The sequence below is a fragment of the Rhinolophus hipposideros genome, assembly GCF_964194185.1.
Source record: "Rhinolophus hipposideros genome assembly, chromosome: 9".
In the NCBI taxonomy this organism is placed as follows: Eukaryota; Metazoa; Chordata; class Mammalia; order Chiroptera; family Rhinolophidae; genus Rhinolophus; species Rhinolophus hipposideros.
Window position 1 is genome coordinate 49184114 of NC_138055.1, and position 20508 is coordinate 49204621.

The window sequence follows — 20508 nt, forward strand, 5'->3', positions numbered from 1 at the left end:
TATTATTCTAGACTTCCTGCTCTATTCATGAACTTGAGATAAACTTGAAGCATAAGTGTTTTATGGAACTAATTCCTAAATCAAAAGAGAGGCTCAAATGTTTTTGCTTTTACTCTGGTCATATATCTTTGCATTACATTAGGTGATTGAAAAATATTCTAAACAAGTTATAAAGGGGGAAAAAACTGGAAAAATATACAGGAAGTCTGATCATTGAAATGGCATTTTCACAAAAATTTTATAAAAAGAATTAAGCCAAAATGGTTTTATCTGGATTACATTGTGCTACCTAAACTACCATCAGTTTAAAAAAAGAAAAAGGCAGCCCAATAAAAGAGGAATGGGTCAAAAAGTTAATTAAGTAATTTATCTAAGGTTTGACAGTAAACCAGGAGACAGTCCAAGATTCATATATTGCAGATGGTATTTTTCACTCTTTCCCTTTTTATTTCACATTGTTTTAAGAGCAATCCGTTCCCAGAGGGTCTGGATGTATAGTCATTTGGTCTCGCTGAATCCACATGTGCACATATGTTCTCGCACATCATCTCTACATAACATTCACTGATGAGGCAGAAGGAGCTGTGCTCAGCACATTCTTCAAATGCTATTTGGACAGTGTTGTAAAAATGATGTGCACTGTTGTTTGTTTCACCCGTTCGCAGTACTGAGAATTGTGGAAATTACTATTTCTGAGGACAATATCTGTTCTCATTAAAGAGAAGTAAAGTGTTCTTAAGACCCAGCAAGGTGTTTCATTAAATATGATCTATGCTGCAAGGTGTAATTCATTTATTCACCTGGAGATGCTATTATGAATGTGCCTTTGTGTGATGTCTAATGGATGTAATTCAGTGCACTAAAACAGGATCCTTTGAGTTAGGAGCTATTTCATTATGGGTTTGGGGAAAGTTATATTTCTCAGGAAGTGTTTAACTTTATGGCTTTCTCTTCCTTTTTAAAATGTAGATAGATATATATATACACATATATACATATATATGTGTATATATGTGTATGTACATATGTGTATGTATGTATATATGTATATAAATATGTGTATGTATATATAGTGTTTATAGATATAATAGGTGCATAGAATAAAACAAAATAGGGTTATGAGTAGTTGAAGGTCAAGCCACAATGAGGTTTCTTCCAAGAAATAAGAAGTAAAATTGCCTCTGGCTGTGAAATTTTAAATCAACACATTACTAAGATGTGCAGTCCTAGTCCCCTTAAATAAAACACGTGGCTCCCAGGTTGTAGCACGTGGGCCATGAGAAGACCTCCTACAACAGGGTATGTAACTGACCAAAGGTCCAGCTTTCGTGCTCTGAAATCTTTCACTACGTCAGTGCTGAAGCCAAGCCTCCACGGCTACTTCCAGCCAATGACTGAGTGCAGCAGGAATGCTGAGTTCGACCCATTTCCGGGAGGTGTGGGACTGCTCCTATAGCCCACTTTGCCTCTAGTCACCATCCCCTACCCTACCCATACCCCCAAGCAGCCTTGACGAACCTTCCTAGGACTGTGTGGTAGTCTGGGACATTTCCACTCTCCCTGCTCTCCCTTTCTTCTTCACTCAGGGTCAGACTTGCATCATAGTGCAAGGACCCTCCCAGCCATCCCTGGCTCCCTCCCCTAATAAAATCCATGCACGTTTAACCCCATCTTGACATCTGCTTACTGGACTAATACACCAATCAAACTGTAACTTGACTAATTAGTATATTATTATAACTAAGGAAAAAAACGTTACTCCCGGAAAAAGGTTGGTCAGCTTAGGGAGCTCTGGAAAGGATACTGTTGGGGAGAAAGAAATTGCTCTGTATCCTTTTAGGTTCTTCTGGCTGGTCTAAAAATTAAATGGACATGAGACAGATGAACAGGACCAAATAACCAAATGTAATTATGTATGTACATATGGGGGACCGATAAAAATATGGGGCCCAATGGCAAATTAAGCAGTTGTGGCTTGTATGCCATCTTGAGCTAAAGAAAAGGGGGGGTAGTGATTTGGGACTTCAGAGGGGAGGAAGACAATTCATATGGAGATGGAAAGGCAAATGTTTGGTAAACAAATGTTTGCTGGGCCATGCAGAGACAGTGGGTCTCACAGAGTGGACTCTGATCTCTAGGACCTGCTGAGTCTCCCCCCTCAACACCTACTTCATAGTATACTACCTATATTTGTCTATGGGGATAGCTCCCTTCCTGGAACAGGCCCTCTGTCGAAACTCTTTTAGGTAGTGAGGGGGAAGGTCAAAGTTTCATCCTGAGTCTTTTGTTTCTTAAAAACAAAATAACTTTCATGCCAGAAAGATACATTTTAGGGTGGCAAATTTTGTTTCCCAGTGCCAGTGTAAAGCTGAACATCTCAGCTTATCATCCTTTGACAAGAAGAGGATGGAAACATTCCATCCCGAAGATTGTTGTCATTGTGAAATGGATATATCTAGAGCCATTAAATATTCAGTTCATCTGACTAACACACCTTACTCTGAGTTTGTGCCCCCAGACTGATGCTCACTTGACTATTTAACTTCCCAGTAGGTCTGTCTTTAGTGAGAACATATACCCATGGACTGCAGTCAACAAGGAAACTCTTAGAGATTTTGAGAGCTGCCTACAGGAGACTCAGAACTAGGACTGCTGAGAGGACCACCTATGGCTCAGAGCAGGATCTCTGGATACTTGAGTAGGGGTAATAAAGGGCAGCCTGGTTTCCGTAGAAGTGATTAGGGGCAGGCTCGGTGGAGGATCCCTGATGGTGTCTGGCATGGACATATTCAACAAGCAGTAAATGTTGGCAGCCATTCTTGTTATTCGGTAGAATTGTCATCTAGACATAGAAACCTTAAGGTTCTTCCAAATATTAGTGTCTTAGCTCCCTAGGGCTGCCATCAAAAAATACCACTACCTGGGTGGCTTAAAACAACCTAAAATGATTGACTCACAGTGCTGGAGGCTAGAAATCTAAAGTCAATGTGTTGGCAAGGCTGGTTCCTTCTATGAGCTGAGGGAAAATCTGTCCCATGCCTCTCTCCTAGTTTCTGGTTACAGTCTTGGCATTCCTTGACTTGAAAATGCTTCGTTTCAATCTCTGCCTCCGTCTTCACGTGACATTCTCCCTGTGCATCTGGGTATCTTCACACGGCCATCTTCTTATAAGGACACCAGATTTATTGGGTTAAGGGCCCACCTTACTCCAGTATGATCTCATCCTGACTTATTACCACTTATTATTAAATAGTGGCAACTGCCCTATCTCCAAATGAGGTCACATTGTGAGATACTGAGGTTTAGGACTTCCACATGTATTTTGGGGAGGAGTGGGGGGGACACAAGTCAATCAATAGCAACCAGATTTGATGATTCTATAAAATTGCCTGAGAGCATAGTTCCATCATGGATGATAAATATAAATTAGGACGTAATTAAGAACATTACTGACTTCACAGTTATTTGTTCAGATTGGCTCTAAAGGAGGAGGTAGGTTATAGAAGAGAGGATGAAGGACAACTTATAGAAATAAAACCCAGCGAAGGAAGAGGGTCTCGGACAGCACATGACTAATATCCATGTAACAAAGGATTTCCTTTGCTGTCCTTGAGCTCCTGACAGATTCAGGTTGAGGACTGTGCTGAGTTGCTGTCTCACCCTATACCCCTGCCCAATTGTACACTGTACTTTGTCCAGCTCTGGACTCCACACATTTTCTTCTAACCCCTTTGCCTCATACCCTTCTGGAATGCTAATGCAAATAAAATATACCTACTTCTACAGTGTTTACATGATGAAAAAGCACTTCTAGTCTCCACATTCAAATCTTGCTGTGTTTGATTGCTTGCTCTATTTTAGCCTATTATCTACGGGCACAATACAATAACTATGTTTTACTCCTCTATTTTGTGACATTAACATTTGACTTTCAGATAATCATTTAAATATGTGCCACTGAAAAATAAGGCTCATAATTACCTCAGTGTTTACATTCCTCAGGGTTGAAGCCTAGCAATTTGAATGGATGCTGTTTGAGAATTAATATAAATAGATGAAAATGACAGAAAACTCTAAAAAGCCCCAGTGGTTTGGAAGCTGTTCTTCAGAAATCCCTTGTGTTTGATTTAAAAAACAAAAAATAGTAAGGCAGCTGTTGGGTGCTCTTAGGCTACTGTGCATTTATGGAATTTTCCACTGCGTTGTATGTATTCAGGTCACATACACAGTGAGATTTCCTGCAGTGAAGTACAGATAGAAAGGCTGTGCAACTTGGCGATAATCGTGCTCCATTTAAGCAAACCGTCAACTGGTGTATTTTTACATTGTCTCAGAATTGTCTCAGAAACATGGAAGATGTTTTTGTGTGCATGTCTTAAATATGAATTAATTAGCACTCAAAGAACAATGACATGTGTTTTGAAATGTATTTTAGTGAGAAATAAGCACTGACAGACCTTCAGAGTTCATGTTTCTATATCACTTTAAAGCCATTAATCAATTAGTGGTTATTCCTTCAGTCAAATTTAGAAGTAAATAAACCTTTTCTTTCCATTTTCTAGAGTGCCTTTCCCAAAGCCTGATAACATATTTTGAATATCTATCATTTCTATCTATTATTATTATTGGGTTAGAGCAGAAGGCTTAGTATCTCCTAACCATAGAAGGAGGGGCTGGGGAGAAAAGGAATATTAAAGTAATATTTGTTTGTTTGTTTGTTTGTTTGTTTATTTTAGTTCAAAGTATGACCTAAAGCAGGGGTGTCAAAACTTTTTTCAACGTTTTTTACCAAGGACCATATGCGGTAAAATACACAAACAGCCATGCCACTCACTTGAGGTGAAGTACGTATTGCCTCACCTGGTTTATTTAAGTAAACTAAACATATTTTGGGAATTTGCTGCAGGCCAATAAAAAAATGGATTGCGGGCCTCAGTTTTGGACACCCCTGACCTAAAGTCAAGATGAAAGATTGTGGACTGTCCATGAAATATCTGTGGTTCTCACCACACCTAGTTCTTAAGCACCAACATTACTAAACCTTTGTGGCATATCTGTTGGACTTTTAGGTCTTTCTAGAAGATAATCTTGGTGTGCAACACTATAGAAGTGCTGGTAGAAGTGTTGGTTTTTTACTCACCGCATATCAGCAAAGCTACCTTAAGTGGTACTCAAAGATATGGAAACTAGTACAAATACGCTTGAACTGGTACAGCAAGAACTCAGCCATTGCAAGGAAAAGGTGAGCCTGACTCTGAAGCTGTGAAAGGTTTAAAATATTTCTTGTAATAAACAAAATAGAAAACATCTAACAGAATTGAAAACATCTAACACTAATTTCCAAAGCAATTAGTGATAAGCTAGACAATTCCCTGGAAAGATGCTTTTGCAAATAAAATCATTATTAAAATATTATATAAATTCCCAAAGCTGAAACAAGTCTAAGAGGAATGACTTTTTTTATTATTATTATGTTTCAGGTGTACAAAACAATGTAATTGTTAGACAATTGCACCCCTCACAAAGTGATAACCCCCCTCCCCTAATCTACTACCTCTCTAAGACTCTATGCTCTATGCTGTACTCCACATTCTGTGACGATATATATATATATATATGTAATTTGAGTATAGTTGACATTCAATATTATTCAGTGTCAGCTTCAGGTGACAGCACAGTGGTCAGGCATCTACACAGTCCATGCAATGGTCTCCCTAATAAGACAAGTGTCCATCTGACACCCTACAAAATCTTTACATTATTGATTACATTCCCCAAGCTGTCTTTCGTATCCCCATGGCAATATTGTGACTAGTAATTGGTACTTTCTAATCCCTTTACTATCTCCCCCATTCCCACCCCCTCCCATCTAGCAACCATCTATTTTTTCTCTGTATCTCTGAGTCTATTTCTGTTTTTGCTCATTTATTCTGTTCTTTAGATTGCACATATAAGTGAGATCATGTGGTATTTGTCTTTCTCTGTCTCACTTATTTCACTTAGCATAATATTCTCTAGGTCCATCCATGTCGTTGCAAATGGTAAGATTTCTTTCTTCTTTATGGCTGAGTAATACTCCATCGTATAAGCGTACCACCGTTTCTTTATCCAGTCGTCTACCGATGGGCATTTCACTTGTTTCCATGTCTTGGCTATTGTGAATAGCGCTGCAGTAAACATAGGGGTGCACATGTTTTTTTTGAATTAGTGTTTTGGATTTCTCTGGATAGATGCCCAAGAGTAGAATTGCTGGGTCATAAGGCAGTTCCATTTTCAATTTTTTGAGATACCTCCATACTGTTTTCCACAGTGGCTGCACCAATCTGCAATCCCACCAACAGTGCACAAGGGTTCCTTTTTCTCCCCATCCTCGCCAGCACTTGTTGTTTGTAGCTTTATTGATGACAGTTATTCTGACCAGAGTGAGGTGGTATCTCACTGTGGTTTTTATTTGCATTTCTCATTTTGCATTTTTTCATATGTCTGTTGGCCAGAGGAACGACTTTTTACACATAGGTTCTCTTAGGAAAGAGAAAGAGTCTCTTGTTTCCCCTCTCAGTACCTCATGGCATCTTCAATTCTCTTTCCACATCTACATCATTCCCTGGCTCTCTATGTACCTGCACTCTCTAAAATGGGAGCCACAACGCACATGTGACTTTTCAGATATAAATGTAAATTAATTAGAATTAAATAAAATTTAAAATTCAGATCCTCAGTGGCACCAGACTCCTTACAAGTACTCAATAACCATATGTGGCTAGTGGATACTATATTGGACAATAAGGATCGTAGAATATTTCCATCACTGTAGAATGACTTGACTTAGCCATTTCTCAGCAATAGGATGACAGGTAGGTCCTATAACTCCCCTGAACTTCACTTGACTGTTAATCCCTACTTTACCAATTATAAAACTGAGTCTCAGAGAAACAAAGATTCGTGTTCAATTTCACATAATTAATAAGCAGCAGAACTTTCAATCTTAGATCAGTTGTCTCCAAATTAATTCTTTTTTTGTTGGTTTGTTTACTACTTTATCACATCTAACCTAAGTCAGTAACAAGTTGTCTTTCCATATTGGAAATAAAGAATAAATAGTCAAAAATAGCACAATTTAAAATAAACACTCAAAAAGTAGAGTTAAATATTTGTTTTAACTAATCAGAGAAAATCTGTGTCATCGATCAAGTTATCAGTGTATTGATAACCTCAATTTGTGCTCAAAATGGCTATTTCCTTTTTAACCTTGGACCCTTCTTTTGATCCAGTGATCAAAGAATGGAATATTTTTGTTTGTTTTAATTTCTCTCTAGAATATTCAGCAGGATGGAAAGAGTAGAGGATTAGGAGTCAAGCGACCTGGGATGCAGCCCAGGCTGTGCAACTAACTAAATATAAATTTAGGCAAGTCAGTTACATTTTGAGTCAGATTCCTTGGTACTCAAAAGAAAACTTAGATGAGTTTCTATATTTGGGCTGATATTTACTTGGTATGCTCCAGTATGGCCTCACTGTTTATTAAATTATTGAAATAGTCTCGTACCAGTAGGTAAACAGCACCCCTTCTCCAGCCACCCCTGGGATCCTTCATCTCCCTATGATGTAAAAATTGAAGGATTAATGGCTAGAACAATATGGACCTCCAGGGACCCTGCTCTAGCCCACAGCTGGCATTCCTTCTGATTGTCAGTTTTCATGCCATAATGGTTGTTAAATATTTTGCATATAAATGCCTTCTGCATTCATCCAAATGTATGTGTACAATAGTCCTATTTATTGTGTGTGGGTTGTCTGTTCGGTTCAGTTTAAGCTTGAAGTATAGATTCAAAGCTGGTACATTATTTAAGGTGTCTATCTGGCTTTCAGAAATTGAATCTAAAAGCCTCATCCCTCTGAGGAGTGGGAAGGCAGGAAAATGAGGACAGGGTAGCTGTGTTCATATTCTCAATTGCTCTCCGTACATCAATAGCTCTAAGTTTTGTGAGCAAATTCATGTTGTCTAAAACACTCCATGTCAATAGCCAGTTTTGCTTCTTAAATATGTTCATATAATGGATTGCCCCCCCCTAAAAATCTAGAAAGAAGAGTTTAAGTTACCCTTTTTGACATTTAATACATTTCAAGATCATTGAATATCAATTCTCATCTTATGACTCACTTTATACTTCCTGAACCAACATTAATTTATCTCTCAAAACACCTGACAACTTTGGGGAAAGAAGTAAAAAGCATCTAATAATTTATTCATAAGGTTCCAGTCACTGCTGATTTTAAAAGACGTATCTGTTAGCTTCTTATTCCAAGGTCCCCTTTTCCATCTTCCTTTTATAGTTAAAAATGCAGTTTATGCAGAATTAAAAAGGAACAATTTTTGGATTATATTTCAATCTAAATTCTCAAATTTCTAACTGATTTCCAGAAATTGTGTTATTAGTCTTCCAAATACTGATTTGGTAAATAACTGGGGGTTGCTTCCATCTTTCCGTGCTGCCACTCCTAGCTTATCTGCTTGGTTTCCTCATGGTACCAAGATGGCTACAGAAGGTCTTGGCATCACATCTTCACAAACCAATATGAAGAAGAACATTTCCCAGAAGTCATTCTAGTAGGCTTATCCTACATCTCATTGTTCAATATTGGGTTCTTCCTAAGTCATTTATTAGAGTAGAAAAAGGAATTACCAGATTGGCTAAGATAAATCAAGATCTACTCAGTGCGTCTAGGCTAGGGCCAACCTTCTCAGAACATTCATGGAGGATTGTGTTCTACTAGCAAAGAAAAAGTTGTGAATGGCTCTTGGGCAAGCATTACTATCATGTACTATACAGAATGGCCCTGTGGCATAGTTGAGTAGACTACAATTTGACATGGTAAGCAAGGTGCCTATGGGCAAGAATTGGTCAGTGACAAAGCCATGATATGAACCAAAATCTATCTTGCACTAATGCAGGTGTACCTGACCACTGTGCCCTACCATCTCTTGGTCATACACTATGTTCACCAAAGATTTTGGCCTCTGTCTTGCAGTCTTCCTCTTTCCTACAATTCCTCTAATTATCCTGGGCAATTGCAATATTTGTGTGGGTGACCCATCTAATCCTAGCCACATTCCCTGACCTCAACTTCAATGGCCTTTGTTTCTACCTCACTGTAGTCTCTCACTCCCTCGGCCTTACCTCAAAACACTATTCCAATGTTGAATCTTAAATTGAAATATCTCATGCTTTGTCTGCCACAACCCTCATCCTTCCAGCCTCTCGTCCCTTCCTTATTACCACTACACCTGTTCTTTAAGCTCCTGGATTCCTCCATCATCTCTTCTGTCTGGAATGTCTATTAGAATTTATGAACTTGAAGGCAACTCAAAGTCCCAATCAAACCTTCTTGATGGGATTCAGGATACATTACCCCAAAACTTGGCACCGTGGCATATTAATATTTTAAGCTGAAGGAGTTTGAGAAAACAGAAGCAGAAAGGTCACTGTCACCTTCCCCATGCCCTTCTTCCCTGAAACAGGTCATAAAACCGTCACATGAGATGTGCCCTCCCTACACCCGGGAGAAAGGAGCATCCTTATCTCAAAGACCAAAGGACACAGAGAAGAATCCTCACAAACAGGTCTTGCTAAGTTTGCCCAGTTTCCTATACTTATCTCTACACTCTTTCAACTATCATATTCCTCTAGACTGTCCATGCTTCATCAAACCCAGCATAAAAATAGTGTTCTATATCTTCAGATTTTCACTTCCTTATGAAGATTCCCCTGTCATGTGTAACTTATATTAAATAAATGTGTATGCTTTTCTCCTGTTAATCAGTCTTTGTCAGTTTAATTTTTAGACATAGGCAGGGACCTAAGAGGGTCAAAGAAAACTTTTTCCTCCCCTACAGTTTCCTCTAGAAGAGAAGGAAAAGGAGGCTCAGAATGCTGACAGGAGTTGCCCAAGATCCCACTGCTAGTGATTTCAGTGCCAGGACTGAAACGCTGGTCCTGTCTGGTTCCAAGTGTAGGCCTACATTTTACTTTCATTTGTTTTCTCCACTCTGTCCCTTCAGGCTGAGTTTTTCTTTCTGGTAAAGATTTTAAAATATATTAAATTGGAACAATATTTTAGGATATTAGCCACTTACATTTAAGTATATTTTATATTTTAAAAGGATTTTATAGCATATTTTGCTATGTTCAGCAAAAGCACATAGTGACGAGAAGACCCAAAAATTAAAAATTAAAATAAACTTTGTTTTCAGATTTTCCCACTAACAGAATGGGAAACTGAGTGGTCAGAAACAGGTAAGAGCTCACTCTGGGAGAATTTCAGGCAGATAGTCAAAAGATAGCTGGTTTTCTAAACTCCTCTTCAAAATAGATGCTGTCATGGATTAAATTGCTTTAAGATAAAGACGAAGGCTCAGGAACAAGATGTTTCATTCTCTTTAGTAGCTGACCTCTGAAAGGCATTGTTTAAATTCCTACTTTGAATTTTTTTTTAAAAAAAGCATAGATTGCAGTATGAAAATACTCGGTACTGCTTTATTTCCTGCAACACAAGATTTCCTGGGGCATTACTGTTTAATTTGATTGATCTGAAATTACAGATTTAGATAATCTGGAAATGACACTTTACTATTTCCAAGCACATGCAAATATTACTCTTTCATAATGCGCTAGATGGGTCTTCTTAGTTATGTTTACTGGATTGATTAAAAACGTATTGCTTCACACAATCATACACACTTAAACTGAAATTAGCTTCAAGAAAACAGAAGAGTGTTGATTAACAAAAGGGTGATAAGGTGTTGAGATCCAAAATATTACCTTTTTGGGTTTAACTTATATTGACTATGACACTTCTCGTGAGACACATTTTCCCTGTGTAATCAACAGTCTTCTAACTGAGGAGTGAGGTGTATATAAGCTAGAAATAAAGAGAATCTTGATCATTTGTTTAAACAAAGTACTGTATTTGTTTAAATTTTATCTAATTTCTGTGGCCTGGGAACCGATCTTCAACCTAGCTTCAGTTCCCCTCCCCCACCTCGCCCCACCCCCATTAAAGAAAAAAGGGAAAAAGGAAAGAAGGAAAGATAGAGGTACAAAACATTTTGTGTTTAATTATGACTAAATGCGAGCAAGTGATTCAATGTTTGATGGAAGTTTTCATTGTGGATCAAAGGGCAGCATCTGGAGAAACTATTTTCAAAACGTCCACATCCTTGGAGGCTTTTCCTCCATGATAGGCATTCCCAAAAGTGGCCATTGGTCTTAGACCAAGCACATACATGCTCTGCTTTATTGGATTTAATCAATCCAGTAAACGAAGCTGTGGTCACTGATGATCTCTTTAGGCTGATATTTCACTGGTGCCTTTTAACTGTGTGGACATCACAGACACATTTAACTGCTGCTGTGTTCCCGAATTGGGCTATGTTTTGATCAGGGATCGTGCAGACAGTTGTAGAGGTCCAGAGCAAGTCATCCCAAGCTGTACATCTGTGATATGTGGATTATTTTGAACTGAAGGCAAAGACCCCGCAGACTCAAAAGAAACTTTTACAACTCCCTTAAAGAATTTAAATTGGGAGTCTTGTCCATATTAAGAGTTATTACCAGAGAAAACTTATTAATGACCTGCTATAGAGGGGGGGAAATATCTAATTACTGAACATCTGTTCTTGTTATCAAGTCCTGTGAATTACCCTCCTTGCCCTCTGAAGCCTCAGGCCTCTTACCTTATTCCTTAGCTCAGAATGTCACATATACCTCATTTTACCTTTCTGTCTCTGAACCTCTCATGTATGTGGGGTCTCTGACTTGCTCATGTATGTGGGGTTCCTATATATACGTATGTAATTAAATTTGGTTGTTTTCTCTTGTTAATCTGTTTCACATCAATTTAATTATTAGACCAGCCAAAAAAAAAACCTAGAAGAGTAGAGGAAAGTTTCTTCCTCCCCAACACAGTCCCTTCAGGAAACAGAGGAATGGACCTCAAAAATCTGGAAATAAGGGAAATAAGATTGTTCTTCAAGAATTCAACAAATAAATAAGTTCGTCATAATTTAGAGGAAAGAGAGATATATAAAGTCCCATTAAAATCATGTACAAATCTGAGTTGTGCGTATTCCAAACAATGGCAAGAAGTGGCTATATCCAGCCTACCTGGCCAGTGTATTCATATTATGAGGACAGACCTGGCAGACTGTCAGAGTCGATGCCTGCTGTACATCCTGTCCACATAACTAACTCCCTTTGTTCTGTTTTCATTTTCCCGATGTAAACTTCTCATGTATTTTGCACTGATCAGACCGACTTGAATGTGAGTTCTCCTTGACAGTTACATTTCTCTTTAAAATTTAATCAATTGGCATTCTGTGTTTCTACCTCACAAACAATTTGTTAGCATAAGGTACATCTCTAACTTCAAAGAATTCTGGGCTGCTAATGAGTTTCAGAGCCCACAAGTTCCATTCCCTGGAAAGTGGTGGATTCACTTACTGAAACAGTCTTTTTGTGAGTAACTGTTTAGGCAGCTAGCCAGCCCTTTCCAGGCACTGCCCCACCTGTCTCCTGCATGCAACTGCTTCATTGGCTCTCAAACCAGTCTCAGGAGAGATGTCATCGCTACCATGTGCTTTTCCTCTTCGAGCACTTCATTTGACAGTCATTGTTCTTCCCCAGTGACGCCTCATGGTGCCCAACTCTATGAGTGGATGATGGCTCCAACCCATAAAGGAGGGGATCTACTGTATCTAAATCAGAGCGTGAGAAAAACGCAACCAGTCAACCTAATGGACACTACATCATTCTGGTGTTTTATAGGAATAACTCATTGTAACACTTTTTCCTGGAAATTTTGTGTGAATGGATAATAAGTAGACTCTCCTTCCTTCATAGAATACTTTACTTCAAAGAAATCATCAACCTCAGGATTTTTCATTTAACCCTCGGGCTTTCTTGGCTAATCCAATTCCATGACTGTCACACCAAATTCATTTTTAGAGCTAAGAAATTCAACTATGTAGTGCCCTTTTTCTCAAGAAAAACGTTTGACAGGGACCTTTGTGAATTGTCTTTATTTCATTAGATTTTGCCATCCAAATTTAACTTTTTGTATGTGATCAGAAAATGTTTCAAAATACAGCCACGCACCACATAACGTTTCAATCAACAACAAACCACATATATGATGGTGATCCTATAAGATTATAACGGAGCTGAAAAATTCCTATTGCCTCTTGATGCAGTAGCTGTCATCACATCATAGCACAATGCATTACTCACATGTTTGTGGTGATGCTAGTGTAAATAATTCTACTCTACTTTCAGTCATACAAACATATAGCAATACAATTATGTACAGCATATAACACTTAATAATGAAAATAAATGACACTGTTATTGGTTTATATATTCACTATACTATACTTTCGTCATTGCTTTAGCGTATGCTCTCTTTACTTATGAAAAAAGTTTGCTCTAAAACAGTATGTTGCCTCATGCCTCAGGCATCTCATGTTTATAGCGTCTCTTGATTGCATCATTTTCTCTTGTGGTTGATTTAATCTTATATTGTTTTACAAATTTAGTGTAGCATAAGCGTATAGTGTTTATAAAGTCTACAGTCATGTACAGTCATGTCCCCGGCCTTCACATTCACTCACCACTAACACATGACTCACCCAGAGAAACTTCCAATCCTGCAAGCTCCACTCATGGTAAGTGCCCTAGACCGTTGTACCATTTTTTATCTTTTATATAGTATTTTTACTGTTCCTTTTCTATGTCTAGATATGGTTAGATACACAAATACTTACTGCTGCGTTACAATTGCCTACAGTATTCAGTACAGTAACATGCTGTACAGGCTTTTAGCCTAGGACCAGTAGGTTATACCATATATCCTAGGTGTGTAGTAGGATACACCCTCTAGGTTTGTGTAAGAACACTCTGATGTTGGCACAGTGATGAAATCATCTACTGATGATGCGTTTCTCAAAACGCATGCCCATTGTTAAATAGCACATGACTGTATCAAATGCTCAGATTACTGTCAGATTTTCAATTGTGAAGTAACGTAAGTTTCATGTCACGTGGTAACTTGTGTTAATGTCACCTTAATAACACACAGGACATAAAAGAGTAATACGTTTATTTAAGATTTAAACTTTTTCTTAAATAAAGACACCTAGGTATGTGTCACCTGGAGCATGGTTCCCTGTGTATCACACTCTCTGATTTCAAAATTTCAGAGCCTCTCCTGATCTGTCAATCATTAACTGGTGTCCTTTTAGCTACTGAGAAGACTGTTATATAATAGAGTGTCCCTGATGACTGGAATGATTAAATTTGGGGTTGGTAGGTGGGGAAGATTTAAAAAATATAAAATCTACTGGGTTCCAATAAAGTTACTTGTAACATTTCAAGGTCTAATATCTCGGAAACCAACGAAGTCTATGAAAATTCATGTGATAATCAGAGAGAAAGAAGTGGATGGTTACTAAACCAATAGCACTGAAGCAGCACTTCAGTTCACCTGCCATGTGCCCAGCATTGTGGGAAAGCTTCAAGCGTTTTACAGAAAAGGGGTTCATAGAAGAGATAGGACAACTAGAGATACAGCCAGTTCTAAGTGCAATGGTAGCCTGCCTATCATTGCAATTCATATTTTTTTTGTCTTTCTTTCCTCTAGAGATGGTGAGTGCCCTAGGCAGTAGCACTTGAATTCATTTATGTTTCTATCTCAACTTCCCTCCACCTCCACTCTTCATTAGCTGTCAGCATAGTGATGATGTGAATAAATAGAGAAAGAAGAGATGAAAGGGATGCCTGAAGACTTCAAATTATAGTAATTCTAGTTTTTCCTACAAAATAGATGCCAGAAATAAGACTTTAGGAATCAGAGTCTTTTCCTAATTTTTTCCTCAAAAGAGTGACTGAGTAATCAAGGATTTTTTCAATTCTTGTAAGTTACAACTCCATGGCCTCTCCATAGCTCAGCCTGGCACTACTTTCCTCCCCGCTCTGCATCTTGTGCCCATGGAGTGGCCAGGTCCACTTCTATGACTGGGTGGGCTGATCAATTCAAACAACCAGTTGATACAACCTATAATAATAGCCACACTGGGCTTGTGGGCAAAGTCCAGATTTCAAGGAAGATGAGTAGTAGTTTGAGTCAGCTGCTCATGAAATTCAAGTGGGCGGATAGGGTGACAATGAGGAAAGAGAATTGATGATGACCAAAATGTCCCCAGATAATACATCACCCCACTGAAAAATAATGAAGAGAGAAATACACAAGTAAGCAAAGAAATGTGCCAGTGGATTTGTAAAGAAAATAATTTCAGCTGATAGGATATTTTAAAAGATTATGTTCACCTACATTTATTGAATCATAAATAGAACAATTAATTTAATGACTTTTAAATATGAGAGGTACCATGGCGATTAGAGTAGTATAAGATGCCCTCAAAAATTCTCACTATTACCTGAATTTAATTTTTAATAATAAATCCCACAGGCCTTTGGGAGAGTCTTCAGTTAGACCAATGTATGGATTTTATTTTAAAACCAGAAAAAAATATTTTATTTTCTGTCAGCTTTTCTGTCCAGCAAATAGATTTAATCACAATTCCTGAGTAATGATCATTAGTCAGTTATTTTATCTTTCATCTATTTAATACCATGTGGCTTGAAGACCAGAATATTGTATCTTAAAGACATTAAAAGGTGTCAATTTTGTTGGATACTACACAACTGAGTATGGTTAATCATGCATACCTGCACCTAGTGTGTGGATATCCACTGCATATTTTCCTTATTAGTATCCAAACAAAACAATGCAGGAGACAGAAGGATAATGATTAAACAAATACTTGGGAAAATGGCTCAAATAAATGTATAATCTTCATTACCAATAGTGGGTAAAGGAATGTTTGCACATTTATTCAAAGGTTTTTCATTATTTATTGATTAACTTCAATAAATAATTGGTCAATGGGTGACATTAATGCTTTTTAGTGATATTTAATACTTGTAGTATTAGATACTTGTCATAATAAATACTTTTAAAGTCTGAGAGGAGACCCCATCACTGCTGGGTAAGGAGAAATAGGAGTGGCGGGGACTTGTATCAACTTCTTTGCTCTCAGCAATAGACCCCACTACCCCACGGCATCCCTTTCAAACCAGTCCTTCGAGGTTCACAGAGCATTCACATACCTCAACCCCAACCGTGAGGTTTTACAGAGGAGGAAAGCCTGCCACCTGAGATCTGATGGCCTCTCCCAGAAGAACACAGCAAGGACCAGAGACTGGGTTTAAGTCCAAGTCTTTTCCAGACCCCAAGCCCTTTCCACAGTATCACTTGACAAATCTCAAGCAGATAGCACTCATTTCTCAACAGAAAGAACGTGCAACCTTGGAATATAAATGAAGTGTTTCTCCTAAGGCTTATAGGTATCTTAACTGATGAGCTCTCTTTAGATTAAAAAAAAAAAAAAATTCTTAAACCTGCCAGTTACTCACATAGCATTAAAAAAACTTTCAGATTTACTTGGGAAAATAAAATTTATCCTAAATAGAATAACTTAAGACATTTTCAAAATAATATATATGTGTATATATTAAACATTCTCAAAGCTGCTTTTGGAACTAGAAGGGCATAAGAATATTAATGAAATAAAGTCTGAAAAGACCAGAAATTCTGGGAGTGAAGAGGTGGTTTGATTCTTTGAAATTACACTTAGGCTAAATGACTAGAGAAGTATGATGATAATTACATCACAGTGCCACCCAGTCTCCTCATACCTGATGATATCAGCCAGGGCCAGAGTCCTGCTGTGTGTCTGTGTATCACAGGCTCTTGTTGGAATAGTCTTCTAAATGTTTGGGGAGAAAACAATGTGTCTTCTCCAGAGAAGAAGAAAGCCAACTCTAGAGCGGACACACACACACACACACACACATATCCTACACTCTCCTACTTGTAGAGCCTGTAGAGATGAATTTGGTAGACAGACCACACACCCTTTCAGGTCATTCTCTTTAAAAGTTAATTCAATGGGTATTTTTTACAAGCCTTTTATCTCTAAAGATCCCTGTAGCAGTGTTTGAAAGTTTGTAAAAAAAAACTATGCCTAGCATACAGTAGATGCTTGTTACATAATTTTTGGCTAAGTGGTTGATACAGGATGTATTGAGAAGAGCAGAGAAGGAAAACGGGGGTCAGAAGGAAAACAGGTTAGGGGATGATTGCAACAGTCCAGCAAGAGGGGGTGAGGACTTATTCGGGGAGAGTGGGAAGAAGAAAGCCGATACCAGGGCCACGATACAGGTAGAGTTGACTTCCTTATTGAATATTCCATAACTTCCCACAATCTAGAGAAACTATTGAAGACTCTCCAACTCACTTCCTTTGTCTTCTTCTCTGACCTTACTCATTTACTATGAAAAGGATTGTTCTCTCCTGATTATCGGGGAACGAAACAAAGCCAAAACACTTAAATAATTCAAATCAGCTCATTCCGATAACATTGGAGGCAATTATTACTCTTCATGTTGTATTTTACAGATAAAATATTCATTTAATATAGTCAGGTCTGTATAGGTTAAAAACATAGTTAAAAGAGGCACTCATCTTCAGGAAATAAGAAGAAAAAAGAAAAAGATCAGACTACCAATCACCTATATGTATTTGGCTATTACATTTTGCTACTTTGAGAACTTAGGGAGAGCGGCTCTTAAGAAGTCTAAGCCCTTTTGTTGAGACTGGTTCTTAAATGAGCCAAACAGATCTTTCAGAAAGAGAAGCTTCTCCTATAAACTGTGTCAGTTCCCTCTTACTGGGGCACAAATGTGAAAGAGTCTTTTGTTTCTTTTGCAGACTCACTCCTACATACAGAATTCATGTGTGTCTGCTAGGATTTGTCCTTGCAAATTGTATTGCCTTCATCTGTGGGTGCCTATAGACCACTTTTGGTCAGGGATGTAGAGGATAAAGGAAAAGAGGTCCCCTGCAATCCTACTACAGAGGCTAAGGAGTTCAGAGAGAGTTTAAGAAGTTGAAACAAATGTTATTTCAACGTAATGATTGTGTGTCAATTGCCTGCTATGGATTCATTGATGGGCCTTACAAAAAAATCTTGCATTAAATTATTGTCATAGATTTTTTAAATTTCTGTTCTGTGCATTTGACTTGCTTTCAGTATTCCTTCTTTTGATGCATCCAAAGTTAAAAAGATATGTTGCCTTCATTTTCATGAGCAGTGAGCACAAAGAGCTCTCATCCTTGTTCCCTCTTACCTCTTACGTGTGCTTTTTTAGCAGCTGGTTAGAGTTGCTAAAAAAGACTGCCATTCTAGAGATAGGATTTGGTATCAGGCAGAAGTATCTGGTGGAGAACTAGTCACATATGTTTGGATTATGATGTAATGAAAGAAACCAAAGGACAGTTAAGTCTTCATGAGGATATTTTAAAATTATGGATCATGTGCAGCAGCTGAAAAAGTATGTCAGTGTTCCTTCCATTCATGCGACCTCATACTTACGTCATTTGCTTCCAAGTTGATAATGACCTTGTCAGTATTTTGCCTTTATTTTGAGAATCTCAATTTTTTTCTTTTCCCACAGGCCCATATAAATGAGCCATGGCTGGGGGGTTGGTAGAGGGCAGAGACAAACTCTCTACCTGTGGAAATAAAGTACTTAAAACATGCTCTAGCATAGTACCTGGATAGGTCATGTAGGGTCAAAGACTGCAAACAATTCTTCTTAAGTGCACTAAGGACAAGTGGGAGTGACTCCCTGGTGCCTGTGAGGTCCATGTGTATTCCAAGTTCTAGAAATAGAAAAGGTTTCAACAAGTTCTGCCAGATGCCTCATCCTGGCAAGTTGTCCTCTTATTATTTCCCTTGACTGCCAAGGAGCAACTCCCCCATTGCCACGTTCAGGTCAGCAGCTTTGCAATCAACAAATCAATCAAATAGGCGGCAATTGGCTTTTAGGAACTGGCCCCAGGTCCACAGGGAAGGCTCCTGTGGGGCTGAGGCTCAGCCAAACCTGCAAGGGCACATTGAGAAGGATCTGTACTGGGACATTTTATTATTTTTAGCTCCTGGGCATTTCTCTATGATAAACTTAGGGGTTGTTTTTGACAAGAAAGTATGACTTCAGGATATTTAGTGTGAACTCTACATCTCTGCATTCCTCAAGTTTGAAATGATTAATGTAGTAAATTTGTTCTTGGTTGGGAAGTGATTAAAGCAAAGATGGAGCTACCCAGTCCTAGGGCCTCTGATTCCTCATCTATAACCCATGTGGCTACATCCGTCAGGACATTTCCGCTAAATGGGCCACAAAGCTTTCTCAATCCAACATCCCAGGAATTCTCTTGGCGTTAGTATGCGAAACACAACCTATTTGCCTAGATTATGGAGCTCTAGTTCAGAACAGCCTCAGAAAGCGTATCCTAAGAAATATGTGTTTAGGGCAGGATTTCTTGTCCTGACCCCTGACTTGCCCTGGAGAGGAAATCAAACCTCAGCGTGGTCCAAAAACTCACCCTTCAGGACACATCAGAATAAGCATTGTTCACTGTCCTGGTTTCATCCAAGACAGTCAATAATGAGGATTTATTTCCAGAGAAGAAAAATGCCAACCTTACCTTTACACAGGTTTCGTTGTCTCATTTTAGGCTGTGCTATAAAAGAGTCCATCATTTTTAGTGTAAGGAACAAAATAATTCTTTGTGACTAGTAATCCTCTTCAATAATTAAATGAAAACTGTTTTAGGAGGTCCCGCCTCTTCTCTGGAAGTAATCAGACTCATGCAAGCAGGAGTGGTAGAAGGAGAAATTACGTGCATGAAATATTTCTGTTGAGATAACAGCATTCAGTTAACCAACACTTATCAAGAGCCAAGCATTGTTCTAGTTCAGGTCACTAGAGAAAGACAGCACAGCGTCCTGCTTTTCAGAGGATAAAGGGTGACTCCTAATGGACAGCCACGGCAGTGTGTAATTCTCATGCAATGTGGACTATATGTGCGGTAAGAAAAGTGTGACCCAGATGCTGTGAGAACACAAAAAAGGAAGTGCCTGGTACCCAGAAGCTCAGGGAAGCCATTAACTATACATTATAATTTTACATTAGATGTTGTCGGGCGCATGGAAAGAACATCAGATAACTCAAACAACCCAACTCTGCATACGGAAACTGATGACTTAAATTTGCCTCTCAGTTCTATAAAAGCTTACAGATGAAGTGCTCAGAGGAAAGTTACAGGGAGTCTGCTTCCCCACTGCCACATTGTGATCCTGGTATAATGCTACATTAACCGTCTTGACAATCTCTGGGTCTGGTTTGATTTTTCATTTTGGTTTCGGCTTTTAGTGTATGGGGTGTTCTCCTTCAAGATCACATACTCAGGTCATGCCATGGGCTGGTCCAAATAGGAGGGCACTACTGGTTTTGTAAGTGGTGGAATTATTACTCAGAACCTTCAGGG

General features: G+C 38.5%; 1 protein-coding gene across 4 annotated transcripts in view; it reads left to right on the top strand.

Annotated features, from left to right (window-relative positions):
* The window catches only part of PCED1B (PC-esterase domain containing 1B), a 286638-nt gene that overhangs the window by 71192 nt on the left and 194938 nt on the right, over nt 1-20508 (top strand). The window lies entirely within an intron of this gene.